At 43.2% G+C, this 22,365-nt stretch overlaps 1 protein-coding gene and 1 pseudogene across 1 annotated transcript in view; both read left to right on the top strand.

Annotated features, from left to right (window-relative positions):
- The window catches only part of LOC108957405 (putative disease resistance protein At3g14460), an 86,426-nt gene that overhangs the window by 22,382 nt on the left and 41,679 nt on the right, over positions 1–22,365 (top strand). The window lies entirely within an intron of this gene.
- Positions 19,725–22,341, top strand: LOC104434619 (annotated as a pseudogene).

Genomic DNA, 22,365 nt, shown 5'->3' with positions numbered 1-22,365 from the left:
TGGCATCCAATCAGGCATTATGGGCATAAATTGGATTTTTGGTATTTAATTATTAATTTTCGAAATTAATTTAATAAATTATTTATTTTCTAGAAATTAGGCAGGGATAGCCGACGACCGGAATTTTATGCTGATGATCGTGGTGCAATCCGTTTATTTAATTGAGCTTTATATTGTGCTAAATTGAATTTATTGTATTTATTTATTTATTTTCCGAAATTAATTATTTAATTATTTATTTCCCGGAAATTTAACTGGGATGGCCAATGACTGGAATTTTATGCTGATTATCGTGGCGCAGTCTGTTTATTTAATTGAGCTCTATTTCATGCTGAATTGAATTATTTGTGAAAGAATGAATTATTCTTTAATTGGATAATCATTGGTTATTAATTGAAAAATAACCGGGCATCGATTAATAATGCCAAAAATATTTGAGTGGACTACAGAAAATGTGGGAGTTATGGAAAGGAAAATATTATATTTTGGCTAAGGCCGATCGTGTCCCCACACACGACTATTTTATCGAGAATGATAAAAGATGGAATGGATTGAATGGTCGGATAGTATACTATATCATCCTACGGGCTCTGATATGTCAGCTTAGCGAGAGCAATATACCTTAACCCTATCAGCTTAGTGCGAGCTATACTATCTATATATCAACTTAGAATGAGCAGTTTTGGACTATGGTCGGACTTATAGATAGTATGAGATGAGCCGACCAAGAAAGGGTCGAGATGACATGTAATCAACTAGGTCGATTGATCATTGCATTGATCTGATATTGTGAATTGATTGATTGATTGGAAATGACCATGAGATGGTCCGATTGACATGTAATCGACTAGGTCGATTTGATCGATGCTTCGATCAGTGATGTGATTACTTTGGTGCCTATTGAACTGTGCTAATATGTAGGTGAAATCTGAGGCCAAGGTAAGTCCTCTGACCCATGCGTGCATAGGCAGCTCGGTTAGCGTATTGGTTTACTAATTGAATCTTAGGGGGTAGAACTTGCTGAGACGTGGTCTCAATGGTTATTGAATAACCATTTCAGGACCTTAATGAGGAGCCTGAGGAGAAGGAATCTGAAGAGGAGAACCTTGATGTGGAACCAGATGAGAAGGAAGATTTTGAAGCAGAAGATGATCCAGAGAGGGATTTTGAGTACAACCCGGATGTGGATTGAGATCCCATCCCTTTTGTGAACCCTGTCTTAGTGTAGATAGGTGTGAGACAAGTATGCTATGAATAGTATTGTAAATATACTATGAGTTGCGCTATTAATAAAAGTGTGGTTGTGAATTTTAGTATGAAAGATATGGCCTACTTTTCTATCCCATTGTTTTATTATCTGGGGATTTATAACTGCTTCCGCATGCGTAATAAAAGGAAAGGGTCGGTGATACTTAGTCCTAAGATATCGCACGTTAAAATCGACCTGGTAGAAGGATGGGTGCGTCCCCGAGGATCAGGGCATGACAGTCAGGACATTCGCTTGTCAACTTGATCGCCTCATAAAGCTTGAAATTCATTCATCCGCATTTAAATAACTCAACTAGTGTGGTTTGTCTTCCATCTCTCTCTGAGTTATTCCTTGAGAATTGTAACAAGGAGATCTTTAAGAACTTGGTCAAACTAACTTCTTTGACCATTCTCAAAATAAAATTTTTGGCAAAGCTTGTTTGTTTTGATCATGGGTTCATGAGCTGTTTGGTCAAGTTAAAGGAGCTTCATATAGGATAGTGTGACAAGCTAACATACTTGTGGCAAGATGGAAATGAAATGCGAAATCATACTTGCCTTCAAAGAATAGTAATCAAAATTTGTCCTCAATTCACATTTTTTGTGGCAAGAGAAGGAGAAATAAAGATGTCTTGCAATCTTGAAAGGATGGAATTGAGGGATTACACAAGTTTAGAAAAGCTTCCAAGCAAGATGCAAAACCTCAAAGATTTGCAGATTCAGAATTGTCCAAAAATCATGGGACAAACCATTCCTCCGAATAACTTGATGTCTCAACTTGAATCTCTTGAGATAGGTAAATGTGATTCTCTAACGTCATTTCCCTTTGCCAAGGGTAGACTTGCTGCTCTCAAGACATTTTATATTTACGAGTGCAATGGAGTGGAGTCGCTGGAAGAGATCACCCTAGAATCACTAAGTTCTCTGACTATTGATTGATGTAAGAATCTCAGAAGCTTACTACACTGCCTTCACAAGCTTTCCCATCTCACTCATTTGGGAATATATGACTGTTCAGCATTGGAGATAGAGAACTTCCCTCTCCTTCCCTCACCCTATCATATTTTTGTGTTTATAATTGTCCAAAGATAAAGTTCCTACCAAATCAATGGCATCATCTTACATCCCTCCGGGAGCTATATATTATCGATTGCCAACATTGGAGATAGAGAACTTCCCTCTCCTTCCGTCACCCTGTCATATTTCTGTGTTTATAATTGTCCAAAGATAAATTCCTACCAAATCAATGGCATCATCTTACATCCCTCCGGGAGCTATATATTATCGATTGCCAACATATCAAATGCTACCCTAGAGGAGGTTTCCCCTCCAATTTGTTGTGGCTTATAATTTTAGGGTGCGAGAATCTAAAGCAACTGTGAGAAAATGGGGCTTACACCTGCTCACGGCCCTCGTGTCTCTAGAAATTGATGGCAGCATGGGAGAGGAGGGAGAGGAGGGGTGGTTTCCTTCGGAGGACGAGGATGCATGGAGTCTACTCTTTCCTTCCTCTTTAATTACTCTTCAGATAATAGAAATGAGGAATGTGGAAAGACTATCGAACGGTCTTCGCAACCATCTCTCCTCTCTTCAAGATTTTGGGATTGTAGATTGCCCAAAGTTGAGGTACTTATCAGAAGATGGCCTCCCTCCCTCCCTCCAATCTTTGTGGATCAAAGAATGCCAAATTTTGACAAATCGATGCTCAAAACTCATTGGCAACCATTGGCTCCTCATCCAAGAGATCCCTCTCATCAACATCGGCAACGCTCGGATCCAATAAATTGAAATCAATCTCATCCGAGCCGTTATAAAAGATCTATCTCCGTTGACTACTTTCTCTTCTTCAGGCAAGTCTTCCAACTTCTTCTATTCTTTCGCTTTCATTTGCAACTGCCGCAATTTTTTCCATCTAAAGTCAGTTTTGATTCAGGTAAGTTTTTTGGGTTTGAAGACATCATAATTCATTCCGTTCTTCAATTCGATTCTTAATACGGATTGAATTTTTTCCCACGGTGATGTTTCACATTGAATTTCCAGAAACCAGCCACTGACATTTGGGTGTGTGCTCACGTAGGCATTTTCCTTTTCTTTTGGCCAGCAAACCAAGTAGTTGAAAGGATGGGGATGTAGATCCCAAGTTTGACGATATGTCCTTTTCCTAGCATGCAAAGCTACCCAATGGGCACAAAAATTTGCTCTTCGTGAAATACAACTAAAATTCAGAGATGAAAAAGTATCATTAGCTGCTTGAATCCCAGCAAGACCTTCCTTTAGTCTTTAATTGCACTACTCGGCAAGCTTGATGATATCCTTGTATACTTCAGTTGCATCCATCTCCACTGGTACCTTGGGCTAGCTTTCAATCAGCCTTAGCGGATCTAGGTTGCACCACCAAACCCCTGCAGGCAACCATCTCCCCTGTCTAATTTCTGGCCACAATCCCAACAACATCATTTTTTCAATGTTAGACTCATCATAGTTAATCTTCACAGAACCTAGCTCAGGTTTACTCTACACACCCTGCCTTTCATCCACCCAATTATGACATAACCCTCTTACATTTTTACAGGCAACACACTCCAAAGAGCTTTTCTAATCTGTATGAGTGACAGTCTTATCTGGTGATTTACGGCTAAAAGTTACTGCATTTTGAGCTTTCCAGATATCCCTCACCTCTCTCTGGCCGTCTCTCGCCGTCGCGGTGGTCCGTTCATGGCTTTGTCTCGCCGGCAGGAGTTTGCCTTCTCTCTTCTTTCTCTCTGTTCGGCTCTTTCTCTAGCCGTCTCTTGCTGTCGCGATGGTCCATTCATGGCTTCGTCTCGCCAACACTCGCGGCCTTTGCTCCGTCTCGTCGGCGCTCGCGACCTCTGCTCCCTCGCCCTCCCTCGCCTCCACCCTCCATCAGTCTTCCGTACACGCGTCGGCACGCGCGTCGATAAAAGTTGACTGCATGTCCGACCGTGTCCAAGCGTGTCGATGTGTCTGAAACGCTCTGACATGTGTCGGACATGACATGAAAGCTCTTGACCACTATAAGTTTACTTGAAACTCTATTTTGGTGTTACATTTTAAAATAAATCCGAATAAAATTCCCTTGCTTCTTTTTTTTTTTTTTTTTTTTTTGCTTTTTACTTGTATGATGCTCATTAAGACGAATTGCAATCAATAGGCTATTGGAATCTGACTCAACAGAAGCTTGGGTTTTGTAATGTGACTAGGAACAATGGCTCTCCGTCAGCTTAGTTGAAGTGCAAAATAATTGGATGTCACAAATTGCTCTCTTCCTAGAGCCATGTTCAATCAGATACAGGCAACGTCGTTGCTTTAGTGGGTGAATAAGGTGGTATAGCTTTCGGGTTTGGCCTTCTAGGATGTGGCAATTTGAGGATATGTATCGATGCTTGACGTGTGTAGCAAGTTCTATCCCAATATGCCTCAGTATAATCAATGTCACTAAATTTCAATCACGTAACTTGTTTGCTTTGGAGGTGTCAATTCTTATGTGCTACTCTTTTTGAGGCTTACTACTTTCATTATTTTTTTTTAAGGAAAAACGCATAGTAATCCCAAAACATTTTGAATTTGCACAATCAAGTCCCTAAATCTGTTTTTGGGTAAGTGAGCTCTTAAATCATACACTCTTTTTTCTTTGTTCGAGTTAATCAATCCATTTGAAAAAATAAATGAAAATGCCGACTTGGCTTAGAACTTGTTGTGAAGTGTTGCAATGGCATCCTACGTGTGAGACACCTAAATTTTGGCAATCCAGTCATTTATTTATTGCATAAAAAATTATGAATTAATTTTTAACCCCTAAACAAAAATATTAAATGAAATTGCATAACATATAGTTTTAGGAGCATTTATTATTATTATTATTATTGCATTTGCATTGGATCATGATGGATTTGACACGATGGTTCAGAGCCCGTTATTTCTTGATGACCAAAAATTAAAGAATTGGCGATTTAATATTTTTGGTGATATGACATAATATTTTTTGTATTTTTATGCAATCTATTCATATATCCTCGGAAAGGGCAAGTGTGACAATGAGATATTATGAGCTCATCTTCACAAGATTTGAAATTTGAGAAAAATCTTATTACAATCTTGAATCTTTGGCAATAAGCGATAAAATCGATGGAAAATATTCAAAGGGATGAGGAAAATAAAAAGATATATTGTGCTCGGGAGGTCATAGACAATCTTCAGTCCATTGCCTATAAATTGACTCGAATACGGACGAAACGAAGGGGGGAGGGGCCAAACAATTGAGAATACACGGCCACAAATTCGGAGGGAACAATCTCAGCCAAGCTTTGGCGGAGACGGTTGCCACGCTGCGTCGCCGCTCCCTCGTTGTCTGTGACGCCATCCCGCATCGCCTCTCTCTCTTGTTGCCCTGCCGCTGCTGTCCCTACACCTACGAGTCTTCCAGGCGACGTCCCACTATTTATCGAATGCAGAACAGCGAGTTTCAGGCGGTGCTCGGTGGAGCAGACGAGCTCTAGCGAATTTCCACTAACAATCTAACCACGAGGAGCGTCCTTGTTCCAGGCGGTTCCAACAACTTCCAGTAAGCCGACGTAAATGTCCCTACAATCACTTGCGTGTTCGCCCAAGGCAACAATCATTGACGCAAGAAGACAAAACTGAAGAGCAATCGGGGGGAAATTTGTTTTACTGCTGAAAGGAGCTCCATTGCTGGAATTTGGGAACGCATTATTTCTTTGGTCCAAGCTCCAAGAGGAAGAGGCCAAAAGTTGACTTGAGCCGCCATCAGTCCAAGCCGTTTTCAGGTCTCATAGAGCCCGTTCGAAATCCCATCGCGACAACAACCGCGGAGATCCTTTGCCGTGGGTCCTCTCGGCGAGCTCTCCCGTCCCCATAGCTAACCGAGCGCCACCAAAATCCGGTCCCGACATCCAAGTCTGAGCTGTGAGCCTCGCTGAGCATTGCTAGCTATTCGAAGTTCAAATTTGGAAGCCAATATTCGGAATAGGTAAAGATTTTGTCTATTTTGATTTCTGAAAATTCCGTTTCCTTATTTGATATATTCGTTGATGCACATGATTGAAATTCTTGATATGCTGATATCCGTAATCTCGAGTAGCCTTATAAATTGGGAAATCTTCCTAATTTTACAACGTGCATATAGTTGACAGTCCAATTTTATGCCCGAAATATGACTTCTAATTGCACGGAAAAATCGTAAACTCGATCTCATGCTCGAGATACGATTCACGATTTTGTTAAAAAAATTGGCTAATTCGATCTCATGCCTGAGATACGATTAGCCAATTTATGTATATCAATCTTATCTTGTCTAATTTGCTATTATGTCATTTGAATCGATTTTTGTTTCCGTAAAAGAAAACCTAAAAAATGTATTTGAGTTAAGATTAGGTTCATGTTAGAATATTTCTTGTTTTAGGGTTATTTTGCATATTTAGAATATGAAATTTATTTATTTCGAATTTTTAAAAATAAAAATTTAAAAAAACATTAATTTAGGATGTTAGTTTTTTTCATTAATTTAAGTTGCATGTTTAATTATGTGACAATTTTAATTTCGAATTTCATAAAAAGAAAAAGGAAAAAAACTAGAATTAGGGCATTCTTTACACGTCATTGCATATTAGAATAAGATTGCGTGTTTAATTTTATTTTCTAATTAATTAGAAGTTTAGATAATTTTCCCTAGATAAGTTGCATTTTAGGTTAGTGATTACTTAATTAAGATAACGTTCTAGTTTAAATTATGATTTGGCCTAACCTAATTCCTAATATAAGTTGGATGATATCTTAATCTAGATAGACTTTTTTTTTTTGCAATTTTTTAATTTCGAATTTCATGTAAAATACCAAAAAAAAAAATTGTCTTATGATAAATTAATTTCATTCTCTAGGATAGATTGCATACATATTAAGAAAACACAAAAATATTATACTAACGTCATATAGTTTAGGTTATATTGCTATGTCATATCACTTCATGTTAAATTAGTAACATTGCATTGCATAAAGCATGATTTTCATTAAATAAGTGAAAACAAAAAAAAATAATTGCGTATTAATTAGAAATCATATCTAGGATTGTTGATGTGAATTCTGATCTAACATTGCATATGCTTTCAATGCCATGAGGTAAGTCCTGCAATTTATTCACTGCTTTATCTAGGTGTTAAATTGGTGGTTTGCACAACTGCATGAACACCTCACATGTTAGGGAAGTAAATTAAAATCAATTCATACTGTTTGCAAAATATTTTTTAAAAATAAAAGAGAAAGGTACTTAAAGTGTGTTAGAGGAATCTAGTGTAATCAAGTCTCTGAATCCATAAATCTTTGGTTCGCAGGAGTAAAGTGAATCTCCCATAACTTTACTTGGATTTCTAATCGACCCACTGAAAATAGATTAGTAACGACTCATAATTGATTGACCCACCGAAAATAGATTAGTAACGACTCATAATTGAAAAATCAATGGCATGTTAAGAAGTTAAACCTAAGTCACGAATTGAAATGGGCTTTGAGAGAGCCCAATATAAATTTAGACTTATTAATTCATTAGCCAAATTCTAAGTGGTTTACCCGAGGTTAGTTCATGACAACGTGGCATTCCACTTGGCAAATAGAGAAAAGTTTAAAAATAATTCAAAATAGAATGAGTATGTTCCAATATACAGAAAATAAGAAATCCAAAGAAAACGAAAATGAGATGAGTAAGAGAAGCGAGGGAGGAGAAGCTGCCATGGTGGCGGACATCCTAGCTCCCGCATCAAATGGCCACTTTCTTATGGGATGTTTCAGAGTATTCACGATAGACTTGTCGCGACCTTTTTTTTTTTTTGGCACCCGCAATCGGGTACGGGCGCCTAAGGAGGCTAATGGCTCGGCTGAATTTATTATGCTGGACTCTCCCAAGTCCACCAATTCATGACTTTAATAATCTAAATTTTTAACCTGTAAATTAATTTTAAAACGGAGTCGCCACTAATCGGTTTGGGATGGGTCGATTAGAAACCCAAGTGAAGTATCTCGGAGAAATACTCGCTCTGCGCAACCAGAGAAATTAGGATCGGGGACTTGATTACACTAGTTAATCACTAATGCCCTTTCGGTACCTAATATTGTTTAAATCCTAAGGCTTTTGGATTTTTGAGAGATTTTCCATGCATTTTGGGAGGAAAAACATTTTTGAGTATTTTTCTCATTTTTGGACATAAAGGGATTTTTTGGTATTTTTTGGAAAAATACAAGTCTTTTGGTTTTTTCTGAAATTTTTGGCTTTTTTTTTGGAAAATATGGAATATTTTTATTTTTTTGATTTTTTTGAAAAATAAAATATTTTTTAATATTTTAAAACATTTTTCGGTTTTCTGGAAATTAAAATATTTTTTAATATTATTTTGAAAATAAAACACTTTTTGTTTTTTTTAAAATAAAATATTTATTTTTTATTTATTAGAATTATTTTATATTAAAATAACAAAATAAAACCGACCCGGGTGGGATCCGCGGGTTGGGTCCGACCAGGGTCGGCGACCCGCACGCGGACGGGCCCGCGAAGTCTCTTAGTGGGAGGTCGCCGAACTCGCGACCCGAGTTCTCTCTCACTCGCCTTCCTCTCGCTTGCTCTTCAACCTCCTCCGAAGTCTCTTAGGAAGAAGTTTCCAAGCTTGCGATCTTCTGGGCGTGCCTCTTTGACAACGAAAACGGGGCCTATTTATAGGCGAGGAGCAGCCGGTCGACGGAGCTTCGACCGCGGTCCCCGTGCGCCGCGGTCTCCGCCCGGCCGAACCGGCGTCCCATCCGACGCCAGCCTGCCCCTTCTACGTTCTTATCCGACGCCAGCCACCCCCTGCTCCACGTGCGCTACTGTTCCTCCGTTTTGCTCCGGCGTCGCGCGCGTCCTCCTCTCCGGCGCGTGCTGCTTATCCGGTTGGGGAAGAAGACAAGGGAGGAAGAAGACAAGGAGAAAGGGCCGGGCTGAGCCACGCGGCTGGGCCTGCGGGCCTGCGAAGGAAAAGAAAAGAGGGAGGGGCTAGGCTTTGAAGGCCCAGCCCTTGTGGCTATTGGCTTATGCTTTTCTTTTTGTTTCTTTTCCTGTTTTTATTTGTTTTTTGTTGTTTTTGTTATTTGTTTTGCCTATTATCCGAAAAAGGAAATATAAAAGAAATTAAGGCCTAATTAATAACCTAATCAAAATTTAGGTGTCAACAGCTGCCCCTCTTTGAAGGTGAGTTCGCAGAGGTTGCATTCAAAGACAAACTGATACCTAAATTTTGTCTATACATATGCAATAGATTATATTTTATTTGAGACCTATTGTCCTATACAGAAAATAAGTAATATAATATACTAAGACATATAAGAAGATACCTATAGTTACTTACCGGGAGTGAGTGAGATAGGGTGTGAACCTCGAGTTTTGGCAAGTATCAAGGCGTCATCTTACCTGTTGCATGAGGAGATTGGTTTTCCAGGACCCGAACCATTCTTCGGTCGCCTGTTAGAGCAATAAGTGATTTGTCTAGGACCCGAACCTTTCTTCGGTCGCCTTGATGGGAAATTGCTTTTCCAGGACCCGAACCTTTCTTCGGTCGCCTGTTAGAGCAATAAGTTGGTTTGTCTAGGACCCGAACCTTTCTTCGGTCGCCTTGACGGGAATTGCTTTTCCAGGACCTGAACCTTTCTTCGGTCGCCTGTTAGAGCAATAGGTTGGTTTCTCTAGGACCCGAACCTTTCTTCGGTCGCTTGTTAGAGCAATAAGTTGGTTTGTCTAGGACCCGAACCTTTCTTCGGTCGCCTTGACGGGAGATGCGCTGACCTTTCTCAGGGCATCTATTTGTTGGGAGATAGTACCTGGACGATCACAGGTACAAACTCTTGGGGAATACTTTGGATATTTGTGAAGGTGTCCCACCTCCTGGCAATTGGGAAATATCGAGGGTGTACCTGGGATATTCATGAAGGTTTCTCACCTCCTGGTAATTGGGAATATCGAGGACGTACCTGAGATATTCGTGAAGGTCTCTCACCTCCTGGTAATTGGGAATATTGAGGACGTGCCTCGCATATTCATGAAGGTCTCTCACCTCCTGGTAAAGGGGAATATCGAGGACGTACCTGAGATATTCGTGAAGGTCTCTCACCTCCTGGTAGTTGGAATATCGAGGACGTACCTGAGATATTCATGAAGGTCTCTCACCTCCTAGTAATTGGGAATATCGAGGGCGTACCTAAGATATTCGTGAAGGTCTCTCACCTCCTGGTAAAGGAGAATATCGAGGACGTACCTGAGATATTCGTGAAGGTCTCTCACCTCCTGGTAAAGGGGAATATCGAGAACGTACCTGAGGTGTACCTGAGATATTCGTGAAGGTCTCTCACCTCCTGGTAATTGGGAATATTAAGGACGTGCCTCGCATATTCATGAAGGTCTCTCACCTCCTGGTAAAGGGGAATATTGAGGACGTACCTGAGATATTCGTGAAGGTCTCTCACCTCCTGGTAATGGGAATATGGAGGGCGTGCCCCGCATATTCGTGAAGGTCTCTCACCTCCTGGTAATTGGGAATATCGAGGGCATACCTTGGATATTCGTGAAGGTCTCTCACCTCCTGGTAATTGGGAATATCAAGGGCGTACCTTGGATATTCGTGAAGGTCTCTCACCTCCTGGTAAAGGGAATTTGAACGTAGCACAAGGCTTACCTGGATTGCCGCAGGCACTTAAAAGGGGTGGAACACCTGGATAGCCACAGGTGTACAAAGTACTGGGATACTTGGATGAACACAACTATTTAATGATATAACCTGGGACCACTCAGTTGGTCCAAGTGTAAGGAAGCATACCTGGGTAGGCGCTGGCACACAAAGCAGTGGAATGCTGGAACAGCTGTTATATTTGGGGACGACTTGGGCAAGTTAAGTGTCATGAAAAGGATGTACCTGGACAACGGTGGGTACTTGACGATATGGGGATACTTAGATAGCAGTAGGTATTCCAAGAGATACTTGGTCAGTCACAAGTATCAATACTCTGGGGACAACTTGAACAAGTCGAGTGTCAGGAAAAGGGAGTATTCGAACGGTGACTAGTACTCAAAGATAATAGGGATACCTAGACAGCAGTAGGTATTCAACGATAAAGGGATACTTGGTCAGTCACAAGTATTAATACTCTTGGGACAACTCGAATAGGTCGAGTGTCAAGAAGAGAGTACCTAGACAGTGGTAGGTACCTTAAGACAAATGTGGATAGGGATATGCTTACCTGGCAATATCTCTACTCTCTGAGAGTATGTATGCTATTTGCACAATATGCACACATGATTGTATATGCTATAAATTCATGAGTTCAAATGAGATTCATGCATGATAATTTTGTCAATTCTGCATCTTTTGATTTCCACTGGGGAAGATTTTTGAAAGACAACCTTCATTTAGAATGTAGATGTCTTGAGCATGCCAAATGAGGGACTTTCAGTCTGAAAGGACTTTTCGCTCACTCTCATGGAAAAGGCTATCCTGACCATTGATGCAAGATTCATAAGGACCACACTATCTCACTGTCATCATGTCAGCAGGGGTCTGAGTATTCTCGCAAACGGTACGACTTTACCAATGTGAGAGGTCTTTGTTGAAACTATGATGAGTTCTTAGTTAGTGGCTCATCGAAGGGGACCATCAAGGTTGAAGCTAATGGACGAAAATGTTGCATGATCATCTCCGGGTTTACGAGTCAAGAACCCTGCGAAAAGAGATAGAGTAATCTTGCTCGTACTTCTCCGAGCGATGCTTATAGACATATGAAATCCTGCGTTAATTGAAGTGCCCCTAGTCTGAAGAGACTTTTACAATGGGATGCAATGTAGGCTTGACTCATGTGTAAAAAGGTAGAGCTGGTGATTGCCTTGGCATTTGTCACCAGTCTTTCTTCTCACTGTCAAATGGAGGTTCTAAGGACCACAACAGCAACATTTTGTTGGCTGCATTTTTGACTGGGGGGCATTGGCCTTGTTTTTACCAGGCACACTGCTTCTTTCATGCCCCTATTTTTATTCCAGTTCTTCTTTTATGGGCATTGACCTTGCTCTTACCAGGTACACTGCTTTTTTATGCCCATGTTTTTTTCATTCTTGTTGCTTGAGAGCTGATCTTGACAAATTCAAGCAAACGCCTTTGTTAGACTATTGAGTCTTCATCTTTTGTCGGCGCTTTTGATTATGCTGCTCAAATGGCAGTAGCTTCTGCTTTGCCTCCATGTGAGGATGAATTTACAGACTCAATTGAGTTGTACAATAGATACAAGTGTGTAAAGAAAGAATTGCTCTTCATGACTCTAGGGCACTTCAATTAATGTGAGTGTTCATATGCAATAAAGACACCCAAAGATTGATGCAAGTGCGAGCAAGAAAATTTCTATCTCTTTTCTCACCTTGTGATGCTGCTTCGCTTCTAATTTGCCCCGGTGTAGGGGTTGTTCTTGACGGGGGTATGAGAGAAGCTTCACCAATGTATGGGGCTCAATGGGGGTGAGCGATGAAATGCCTCTCACTATTTTGGTTATCATACCATTCGCGAGAGAACTCTTTACCCTGCAGCCATGGAATCTTCTGCACTCATCTCACAAGTGTATAGATGAGGGACTGTGTGTAGGATATGGCTTGCCTTTCATCATTCTGACGCACCTCATCCAGCATGCTCAATCAATCTTGTATTCTTCACTTAGCTGTCTATTCTGATAATCCTTAGTGGAATCAGTGACTTAGATAGACAAAATCATCATGCAGAATTCATCTAGAAACGACATGCAACATTTCGAATATGATGGAGTTTAAACTCTTCAAAACAAGTGAATGGTTTTTACTCAAAAAAGACCCTATTGAAAACTTTAGGGGCTAACATAATGGTATTTCCAAATATGTTAGATTTTGAACATCAAAAGGGTTATTCGCAAATGGGTGTCGATAGTTGTCCCTATTGGTTAGGGATATGACACATGAAGGATCAGCCGGGGTTGGGAATCTGATCGGGCCTCTCTGCTTTTGCCCCTGCAGAAGAGAAGATGTACAAGTAGATCAATTAGTCTGGCCAAAATCAAATGTGGGTTGAGGCCTGAAGATTTTTTGTCATTTGCTTTGGCGATTACTCAGGACGCCATTTCGCTTAGGAGAGTTTGTCATGCCTCTCATTGATTTATTATCTTTGTTTTTGACAGTCAGGTAATCTTGCAACAAACAAGACATGTTTCTCATTGATTCGTTATCCTTGCTTTTGACAGTCAGGTGGTCCTGTAACAAACAAGAGAGAATGTGTTAATCATGAACTCTTTCAAGAGTTGAATAACTGGAATTGATACAACTTTACCCTTCACTGGTTTGCAGATGATTCGGTGAACTTGAAGTGAGAGGGGGACACGAAGTCCTATGTCCCTTGCTTTGTTAAGTCAATTATTCTCTGTATTGGCTCCTGGATGACATGTCCTTTTACATGAAGCCAGGTGAATTTGATGTGGGTCATTTCCATGTACTAGCTTGGCCAATATTGATTTGCCAAACTTAACCATCAAATTTGGCTCTTGAATCCTGGTGCTTCCTGCCAATAGGGGGAATATGTCAAAAAGTGAATTCAAAGAGGGGGGAGTATTGGAAACGATACCAAATTACTCTTCTTCAAAGTTTGTATTTGTTGATTCCTAAGGATTTCTGTATACTGATGACATCCTCTTCGTCTTGGCATAGTTCAATATTTCCTTCAATTGGCCTTCCTCCTTTGTGACCATGTATGCGTGATTGTTGGTCGTTGATTCATCTTCAACGCCTTCCTTCTGTGGAATTTCTCCTTATGTCTTTAACTATAGCATCATTGCGCAAAAGTCATGTACCTCAAGCTTTTATGGAATCTGAGATAAAAAATCTCAAGTTTTCTGATGGCAATTACTCCTTGGAAGAATATGCGTCTGGAGTGAAGTTTCTAGATTCCAACATCATTGTCCAGGGTGTGGGGCTATAGATCGCTTTGACTGTCTAGATTTTCTCCCGTTGTGAGTAATCACTTTAAAGGAAGAGAAGCAAATCCTTCTTTGTGCTTCTTGGCTCGTTGAAGCTGGAAGTCCTATCAATGAACTCGGGACATCCTGCCTTGAGCTATCATGCTATGCATGCTTCAAGTTTGATAATATGCCTGTGCATATTACATCCCATCCTTCGTTTCTTGTAGATGGAAGAGAGAGGATGTCATTTTCGACATTATGTTCAGGGAATAGGACTTACCATTTTGAAACGTGATGATCCTTTTGTTTGCCCCGCTTTCTTGGGAGGGTGTCATTGAATTCGGTGAGTTCACATAATGTGCTTGCTTCAAATGCCCCTGTCACACTAAGTCAAAGGGGACGGGAATGATCTTCTGAGACATGAAGTGAGTGAGTCAGAAAGACAAACATGATTAAATTTATCATCTTTTTTGAAAAATTTTGGTGATGAAGTGTTTTTTGTTTTCAAAATATGTATTCGGAGGAGAAAAAGCATGAGGAAGCCCAGCCTTCAGTATTCTTCTTGGATGATAATTTTTTCATGGTTGGATAGCATCACCGGGTTGGTTTGGGATACCGCCTCATGCTCTCAAAATATTTTCAACTTTATTTAATAGGTAGATTTACATTTTGGAAAAGTGTTTTCAAAAGTTAGTTCCTCAAGCGGAACTGATGTTGAAAATAAAAACAAGCCAGACTTAAGAAAGAGGTACGGGTTCCCACGTAGGGGAATATGAAAGGAAATTAAAAAGGGTTCTACTCGAGCGGGCCTGTACCCATTTCCCTTTACGGTCCTTCATTGATGGTGTCCATGAAAAGGTCTCCAAACATGGTGGTCATGTCATCTGGCCCTTCTTTCTCTGTTGCTAAGGGTGGCACTTCATTGCCTGAATAATGCCCGGCCTTCACTAGCCCTTGATGAATGTCAACAGTATGCGATTCGACATTTCTGCTCTGACTGTCTTCAGAATTCAATACCGCATTTACTTTGTCGGTGTGATCAGGGAGCGAATTGCTCTGGAATGAGAAAGCTTTAGTGTCTAACAGGTTCTGGATTCGACTTTTGAGGGCGAAACACTCATCAGTCGAATGCCCCACTTCTTCCATGTGATAGTCGCATATCTTTGACGGGTCATAGTTGGAAAAACTTTCAGCGTTGGGTCGCTTTGGCTTAATCGAAAGGAGAGTCTTCTTTTGGAGGATTGCCAGTACTTGTGACGGAGATCCAGGAAGAGGAGTAAATTGTCTCTTGTTACTGTAACGCTGGGATGGTTGATGGCTGGTGGTCTGTTGCTGTCTTGCATTTGTCTGAATTGTTGGAGAATGATTGTAGGTCGCATTGACATCTACCCGGGGTTCTTTATCTTTCTTCATGCCTGAACCCGCCCGTGGATGCGGGTTGTGAACCAACCATCCCTCAACCCTATTTCGATTTGCTCCCCTACTGGAATGAGTTGATTAAATGATTCGGCGATCGTGGTTACCATTCGATTGCGGTACTCGTAAGGGAAGGTTTTGATAAACATCTTTCTCAGCTCAAAATCGGTTGGTTCAGGACTGATTTGGGAGGCCAGATTCCTCCATCGGATAGTATATTCTTTGAACGATTCATGCTTTTTCTTTTCGGTTCGCTCAAGGTCCTCACGAGAAGGGGTAATGTCCATTATGAACTTATACGCTTGAGGAATGCCTCACTCACCTCGCTCCATGTTTCGAGGAGATTCATGTTCTTTGTAATGTACCACCTCAGGGCAGGGCCTATTAGACTTGATTGGAACAACTGGATCATTAATGGTGCATTATTAACGTATTGGGTCATTCGAACCAAGTACATTTGCAAATGAGCCCTAGGGCAAGTCGTGCCATCGTACTTCTCAAACTCAGGCATTTTGAATTTTTCCGGCATTTTGACATTGGAATAAATGGAGAGGTCCGTCTAAGTAGGATCTTGGAGGCCTTGCAATTGTTTCAACTTCTCCTCAAGCTTTTCGAGGCGTTTGTCATGCTCAGTTTTAGACAAACTGTCTGGCCTAGCTTTCTCGATCATGGTTGGGTGCGGATCATCCTCCAATTCGGGCATGTTATCATCGGTATCTCCACTTTGATCACCCCTAGTAGATGATTGTGGCAACAATACCTCGATTGAGGCCGGGGCGGGAGTAAGTTTGCCCTGGATGGAGTCCATCTGCTTTGAAAGTTGTTGAAGCACATTGAAAACTTGTTTCATTTCGCTTTCTACGACCGCAATACGGCTTGGTACATTTTCTTCAGCCATTCTTGCTCTTGCTTTTGAGCGAGTCTGGACTGGTGAACGTTGATGTTCCGTGATTACCTGTCCACGAATAAACAAGCATGTGTGAAGACAAGGCGTAGATGGAGAGTCAGTCCATGATGACGACCTAATCCTACTATTTTTGTTTATTCATGAAAAGGTAGAGGATTTCCTAAACATTGATTGAAAAAAGGGCACGTGACATGTTAACATGAGCTAAAAAGATATTCAATTTTGAAAGGTGAAGAAAGCATGAGTTGCAACAAATTTTGAAAAAGATTTCTATCTCCTTTTTTTAGGCAAATGAAAATTCTTGCGAAAAAGAATTTTGTAACATGCTTGAGAATAAAAATATCAACTGAAAGTAGTTTTTTTTTGCAATTTTTTTTTAACTTTATAACAATTACTTTCAAATTTAAATGACCGTGGTATTAAATCCTAGACTAATCATGGACCACTCAATATATACAGGAAGGTAAGTAAATTACACGAAATAAAAAACTTACTTCACATGAGAAAATTGATGGCAATTACATAGACATGCGCATGATATGTGCGGCTCAATTTCTAACTGAGAAGGTTTGTTGAGATTAAAAGGATATCCGCTCGTCGCAGTCTCGCGTTAGCAGAATACCCTTCTAACCTCGGCTAAGAAATTCGGGGAAAAGAAAGGCAACCTCTACATCGCAGTCTCCCATTCGAGGTCGTATCTTTCTTAACACCATCCTAGAAATCCTATGGCGGCCTAGGTCCGGCGGCCGGGTTATGTGTGCCACGCGTAGTGCTAAAACATTTAAGGATGCACAACAGTTTATAATCACAAAACATTTTATTTTAACAGAAAAAATAAAATTTAAGCTATTATCCTGCACAAAAGAAAAAAACCCAAGTCAGCAAAGCATTTAAACAAAGATAAAATGGCCTAAGTCCTCAAAGTCCCCAGTGGAGTCGCCAAGCTGTCGCGACCTCTTTTTTTTTTGGCACCTGCAATCGGGTACGGGCGCCTAAGGAGGCTAATGGCTCGGCTGAATTTATTATGCCTGGACTCTCCCAAGTCCACCAATTCACGACTTTAATAATCTAAATTTTTAACCTGTAAATTAATTTTAAAACGGAGTCGCCACTAATCGGTTTGGGATGGGTCGATTAGAAACCCAAGCGAAGTATCGGGAGAAATACTCGCTCCTGCGCAACCAGAGAAATTAGGATCGGGGACTTGATTACACTAGTTAATCACTAATGCCCTTTCGGTACCTAATATTGTTTAAATCCTAAGGCTTTTTGGATTTTTGAGAGATTTTCCATGCATTTTTGGGAAGAAAAACATTTTTTTAGTATTTTTCTCATTTTTTGGACATAAAAGGGATTTCTTGGTATTTTTGGAAAAATACAAGTCTTTTGGTTTTTTCTGAATTTTTGGCTTTTTTGGAAAATATGGAATATTTTTGATTTTTTTTATTTTTTTGAAAAATAAAACATTTTTTAATATTTTAAAACATTTTTCGGTTTTCTGGAAATTAAAATATTTTTTAATATTTTTTGAAAATAAAACACTTTTTTTTTTTTTGAAAATAAAATATTTATTTTTTATTTATTAGAATTATTTTATATTAAAATAACAAAATAAAACCGACCGGGTCGGATCCGGGTTGGGTCCGGCCAGTCGGCGACCCGACGCGGACGGGCCGCGTTGCGGGCCCGACTCAGATTTTTCTCCCTTTTTCTTTTTTAAGCCCATGAACTAACCAAGGCCCATTTATGCACAAAAACAGCCCACACAACCGGCCCGAGAAGACTCGAATGGGGGAAAAACCCTACCGGATGGGGTTTCTCCGGACCCGGTTCGGCCCTAAGCAGCGCCTCTCTCCCTTCTTTTGTCTTCGCGGCGCCGATGAAGGATGACCGGAACGTCACGGGCGGTGACACGGCGACAGTGGCGACACGGCAAGCGACGGTGGCGTCGCGGCAGGCGACGGCACGGTGACGGTGTGAGGTGCGACAGCGGCCGAACACCACAGGGGTCTCGGCGAATCGTCGGGGACTGCGTCGAGGGTGGAGAACGTCACAGCGACGATGCAGCAGGGTCGTTGCTGGTTTGGGGACAGCGTCGGGGGAGGACTGCAGCACGGCTCGGCAGCAGTCCGGTGCAACAACGGTGGGTGCAGCGACGGCAACGGAACCCCTACCTTCCGGAACCCATTCACTCAGATCTAGACGGCGTCGGGGCACAGCTCGGGGTGGCGGTGGTGGCTTGGAGTGCCTCCTTTCTCCTCGTATCCGGCCCTCGCTCCTCCTCAGATCTGGGCTTCCTCTTCGCTCTTACTCTCTCCCCTCCGGCCAGATCCGAGCCTCCACCGGCCGGATCTGACCGCCTCGGACTCGCTCGCCGGCAACCTCCCCTGAAGTCTCTCAGTGGGAGGTCAGCCGAACTCGCGACCCGAGTTCTCTCTCACTCGCCTTCCTCTCGCTCGCTCTTCAACCTCCTCCGAAGTCTCTCAGGAAGAAGTTTCCAAGCTTGCGATCTTCTGGCGTGCCTCTTCGACAACGGAAACGAGGGCCTATTTATAGGCGAGGGAGCAGCCGGTCGACGGAGCTTCGACCGCCGGTCCCCGTGCGCCAAGCGGTCTCCGCCGGCCGAACCGGCGTCCCATCCAATGCCAGCTGCCCCTTCTACGTTCTTATCCGACGTCAGCCACCCCCTGCTCCACGTGCGCTACTGTTCCTCCGTTTTGCTCCGGCGTCGCGCGCGTCCTCCTCTCCGGCGCGTGCTGCTTATCCGGTTGGGGAAGAAGATAGGGGAGGAAGAAGACAAGGAGAAAGGGTGGGGCTGAGCCACGCGGCTGGGGCTCGCAGGCCTGCGAAGGAAAAGAAAAGAGGGAGGGGCTAGGCTTTGAAGGCCCAGCCCTTGTGGCTATTGGCTTATGCTTTTCTTTTTGTTTCTTTTCCTGTTTTTATTTGTTTTTTGTTGTTTTTGTTATTTGTTTTGCCTATTATCCGAAAAAGGAAATATAAAAGAAATTAAGGCCTAATTAATAACCTAATCAAAATTTAGGTGTCAACAAGACTCAAGTCTAATAATTGATACACTTGAAGTCAACATCCCAATGATTGGGCTTCCCCTGTTTTCCACGACCGGACTGCTGCGGTTGATCCAAACCGTACAACGTGCTCAACCCAAAAGCAAAAATCACTGGATTTGGTGGTCAATTGAATATAGTCCTTGGCAAGATTCACTGCAACTCTTTCCCCGCCGAGTCCTAATGGCTCCACCGCCCTCGCTCCTCCTCCCTCTCTTCCTCTTCGTCTTCCTCCAATCTTGTCGGCTCTCCACCTCGGCGTTGCCCAACCTCGCCAAACGCGCGTCCCATTCCGTTGAGGACCCCGGCGACGTCCTCGTCTCCCCCTCCGGCGCCTTCTCTGCTGGCTTCTTCCCTGTCGGCGACAACGCCTATGGCTTCGTCGTCTGGTTTAGCCACCCCCCATGCTCCGGCACCGCCTGCACCCCCGTCTGGATGGCCAACTGCGAGGCCCCCGTCAACGGCCGACGCTCCGCCTTATCCCTCCTCGACTCGGGCAACCTCGTCCTCACTGATGTCGGCGATGCTGGCGCTGAGGTCTGGTCTTCCGACACCAACTCCCCCTCCACCGCCAATCTCCGCCTCAATGACACTGGGAACCTCTTCCTCACCGATGGCAGTGGCGGCGTCCTGTGGCAGAGCTTCGACTCACCGACTGACACCCTCCTCCCTCAGCAGCCCTTCACTGGAAAAACATGCCTGATCTCTGCTCGGAGCCGGTACAACTACTCGACCGGGTTCTACAAGCTTTACTTCAACAACGACAATGTCCTCCGCCTCCTCTTCTGCGGCCCATCAATCTCAGGCGTCTACTGGCCTTACCCGTGGAGCACGGACCGATTCCTTTACAACAGCAGCCGCATCGCTGTGCTCAACCTACTCGGTCGCTTCCAGTCCTCTCACAACTACTCGTTCTACACCTCCGATTACGGCGTCGCGGCTACGCAGAGAAGGATGACCCTTGACTTTGATGGCAACTTGCGGGTCTACAGCCGCGAGCTACACTCGACCGTCTGGGCCGTGACATGGGAAGCGCTCAGTAGCAACCCCTGCTTCATCCTCGGGGTGTGCGGCAACAACAGCCTCTACAGCTACGACCCGACCAAGGGTCGGAGCTGATCCTGCGTGCCTGGGTACGTTCCCAAGGTCCCAGGCGACTGGTCGGCCGGTTGCATGGCCGGTTGCATGCCCGATTTCACCTTCTCCGACGGGTGTGTCGCCGACGAGATCAAGTTCATGAAGCTCCAGTACGTCGATTTCTATGGCTACAACTACAACATCATCTATAACACCACTCTCGCGAAGTGCCGGCAGACTTGCCTAAGCCTGTGCAACTGCCAAGGATTCCAATACAGCGCGTTAGGCTCCGGCGGCACGTCCCATTGCTTCCCCAAGATCGAGCTCCTGAATGGCCACAACTCGCCCAGCTTCATCGGCGAGTTCTTTTTCAAGGTCCCCAAGAATAAGACCTTCACCGTGGACTAGCTGGTGAAGAGGACTCAGTACACTTGCCCTCCACCCCGGAGGTGAAGGTCTTGGACAGGACTTACTCCAAGAAACGCAAAAAAGGGCCGTTGAACTTCATGCTCTGGTTTGCCTGCGTGGTGGGAGGAATCGAGATCGTGGTGGTGTTCTTGGTGTGGTTCTTCTTGATCAAGAACCAGCAAGACGTCACTTCCGTGCACCAGAGCCACCTCAATGCCGCAACCAGGTTCAAGCGGTTCACCTACAACGAGCTCAAGAAGGCAACGAGGAATTTTAGCAAGGAGATCGGGAGAGGCGCAGGCGGGATCGTGTACAAGGCCGTATTGCCAGATGATCGGGTCGTCGCAGTGAAGGTGCTCAGCACTGCCACAACTGGAGAGGCCGATTTTCTGGCCGAGGCTAGCACGATCGGCAAGGTGAACCACATAAATTTGATCGGGATGTGGGGTTACTGTGCCGAGGGAAAGCACAGGCTATTGGTATACGAGTTCATGGAACGCGGATTGCTGGCACAGAACTTGTCGTCACCTGAGCTTTATTGGAAGAGGCGGTTCGACATCGCGGTAGGTACCGCAAAGGGTTTAGCTTATCTCCACGAGGAGTGCTTGGAGTGGGTTCTGCATTGCGACGTGAAGCCTCAGAACATACTCTTAGACTCCGACTACCAACCCAAAGTTGCGGATTTTGGTCTTTCCAAGCTAATGGACCGAGGGAAGGTGACGAATTCCGGATTCTCGAGAATTAGAGGAACCCGAGGGTACATGGCTCCCGACTGGGTCTCAAATCTGCCCATCACATCCAAGGTGGACGTCTATAGCTACGGGATTGTCGTGTTAGAGATGGTGACCGGAATTAGCCCAACGACGAATGTCGACTCACTGGAGAGCGGAGGGGATGCCAAGCAAATCCGGCTTGTCCCGTGGGTGAGGAATAAGATGAAGGGACTCGGGAGGACGGGTCCCATCTGGAAGAGATGGTGCATCCTGCGCTCAGGGGCGATTACAAATTGAAGCAAATGGAGGTCTTGATCGAGGTCGCGCTCAAGTGCGTGGAGGAAGATAAAAACGCTAGACCCGACATGAGCCAAGTGGTGGAAATGCTTTTTAGGCATGAGAATGATAGTTAGATTAGGGTGCAAGTGAAGTGAAATTGATTCAGGTGCTATTTCTCTGGTCACACGTGATGGGCTTCATAAAAAGTTTAAATTTGCAATGGCTTGGCATTATCTCATTCTTT

Source organism: Eucalyptus grandis, chromosome 2 (assembly GCF_016545825.1).
Source record: "Eucalyptus grandis isolate ANBG69807.140 chromosome 2, ASM1654582v1, whole genome shotgun sequence".
Lineage (NCBI taxonomy): Eukaryota > Viridiplantae > Streptophyta > Magnoliopsida > Myrtales > Myrtaceae > Eucalyptus > Eucalyptus grandis.
Note: the sequence above shows the minus strand (reverse complement) of the source record. Positions and strands in the feature narration are given on the sequence as shown.